Source organism: Alosa pseudoharengus, unplaced genomic scaffold (assembly GCF_046254945.1).
Source record: "Alosa pseudoharengus isolate Yale_2024_CS ecotype anadromous, Long Island Sound unplaced genomic scaffold, YU_APseudo_1.1 YU_APseudo_1.1_scf_16, whole genome shotgun sequence".
Taxonomy (NCBI): Eukaryota; Metazoa; Chordata; class Actinopteri; order Clupeiformes; family Clupeidae; genus Alosa; species Alosa pseudoharengus.
Genome location: NW_027468630.1, coordinates 420,001 through 422,500, shown reverse-complemented (window position 1 = coordinate 422,500; position 2,500 = coordinate 420,001). Strand labels below are relative to the sequence as shown.

Below are 2,500 nucleotides of genomic sequence, written 5' to 3'. Positions count from 1 at the left end.
ACATTTTTGCTGTGATATAAATGAGAAATGAATGATTGAATTACTGCAAACTTGAGATGAAACCCCCATAACAACACAGAGGCACGTCGTCCAAAAGGATGGTTTGGGTCTGAAGGAAGACGGGGAGCATTGCTCTAGCCACATGTGGGCCGCATCAGGGCCTGGCCTGGGCCGGGTCCAACCCGTTCTGCTTCTCCCTCAGACACTGTGTGCTCCTCAGTCCCGACTTTGAGGCAGTGTCAGAGAAAATCCGTGGTGAACCAGGAACTACCAGCAGATTAAGAATCTCAAAAACTACAGTAGGAGGCAGAGCTTTCAGCTATCGTGCACCCCTCCTCTGGAATAATCTCCCTACCTCAATTCGACTAGCAGACACCCTCCCTATTTTTAAGTCTAGACTTAAAACATACCTCTTTACTGCCTCCCATAGTTAGGTATGGTGCGTGGAAATTCACCCACCCCAGGGTTTTTTGGAATGGACCAGCCTACTGAGTCCTCGTGTGACTGGCACCCCAGTCGCGCGTGCGATGGTGGTCACTGACCATACCTGCGCTGGTGTCGACTACCCCTCACCATGCCTTAGTTATGCTGCTATAGCATAGTGCTGTCATGGACTTTTCATGTGTCACGCCGTACAACCCCCCCCCTCTCCTCTCCCCCCTTCTCTCTCTCTCTCTCTCAACTCTCCCTCTCTTGCCTATTCCCACCATGGTATACTGTAACAATATATAGTACTACTGACTACTTATTGACATTAACCATTTTGATTTTCAGTAATACTAACCCACTCTACATCTCTCTTTCTTCCCACTTACTGTACCTCACTTGTGAGGTATATCATCACCAGTCATCAACCATCCGTGTGTTGGCCCTCCTCTCACCCATCTCACCTGAAGTCCCATCCTCGACTGCCCTATTACTGCCCCCTATCTGGACTCCTGGCCCGTACAGCCTAGCGACCCACCACCAGCCTATGACAACTCTGCCTGGATTACTGGCCCGTCTGCCAACCCACCACATGCCCCTCGACAACTCCCTTCCCCTGGACAATCCCAACGCTGGACTATTGAGCTTTCTGTCACTAAATCAGGAATAACGAATTACCATAACGGATACGTAATCATCCCACCTCTTGTAACTTTCAGCTCAAGTGCTTAACACCATGTCTTATTCTCTATACCCGACTATCATATGCATTTGTCATGTATACAGACCTTACTGTCATGTACTGACCCTAGGCAGATGGGTCAGGCCCTTGAGTCGTGGATCTGCTCGAGGTTTCTTCCTATATATATCTCCAATTCTAGGGAGTTTTTCCTCGCCCCTGTTACCCATGGGCCTCTCTCTTGCTTTTCTTTCTTCCTTTCTTTCCTTCTTTCTCTGATTGCCTACATTCTGTAAAGCGCCATGATACATGTGTTATGTTTTGGCGCTCTATAAGCACAATAAATTGAATTGAATTGAAATTAAGTGTTGAACCAGGAACTACCTGCAGATTAAGTGTCCGCTACATATGCTGCAATTACAACTGGGTTGACCCCTCGACCCTGGCGAGCTAGGTTACGTGTGATGGTCTCTGGAGGATGTGAGAAGATTATCCCCACCATGGTCACAAGAGACACAATCAGATGCCCAAAGCCACAGGCTGAAGTTAAACCCAAAACTTAAAACCAAAAAACATTTTAGCCTAGCATGTTATGTGTATAAAACCAACCAACTGTTCTGAGTGAGTGAGTGTGTGTGTGAATGTGTGTGTGTGTGTGTCTGTGTGTGTGTGTGTGTGTGTGTCTGTGTGTGCGTGTGTGACTTATGTGAGAAAGCGTGAACAGGGCTAGAAACTGACGAGTCAAAAACGGAACACTTTTAAAACACTCACAAACTTGCCTCCTCAGGCTTTCACACTAAATCTACTCTGGATGCTGTTCATGAGACCCCGTGTGCACCAGCCGGTCCCAGATGAGACGCTAATTTAGCCCTGGCACAGCCTTCACAGAAAGAGAACGTGGCACAGCCTTCACAGAAAGAGAACGTTGCACAGCCTTCACAGAAAGAGAACGTGGCACAGCCTTCACAGAAAGAGAACGTTGCACAGCCTTCACAAAAAAAAGAGAACGTTCCACAGCCTTCACAGAAAGAGAACGTGGCACAGCCTTCACAGAAAGAGAACGTTCCAAAAAACATTGTCGGGGCCATGTGGGTGGGTATGTGTATGTATGCAAAGTTGGCATGCGATGTGTGTATGTGTCTGTGTGTGGGTGTGTGTATGTGTGTGTGTGTGTGTGTGTGTGTGTGTGTGTGTGTGTGTATGTGAGAGAGAGAGTGTAGGGGGGTGTCTGCTACATTTGTGACCCAGCAGGTCATCTGACTTCAGGCACAGGCCCAGAAAAACAGCTCCTCTTCTCTGACCCCAGATCAGGGCCAACTGCCTTCCGCCCGAGCTCTGATATCCTCCAACGGAAGTTTCTACTCCATGTGAATCCCCTCTCTCGATCTCTGTATC

General features: G+C 48.1%; 1 protein-coding gene across 2 annotated transcripts in view; it reads right to left on the bottom strand.

Moving 5' to 3' along the window:
- Window positions 1–2,500, bottom strand: part of adamts18 (ADAM metallopeptidase with thrombospondin type 1 motif, 18) — a 78,258-nt gene that overhangs the window by 16,515 nt on the left and 59,243 nt on the right. The window lies entirely within an intron of this gene.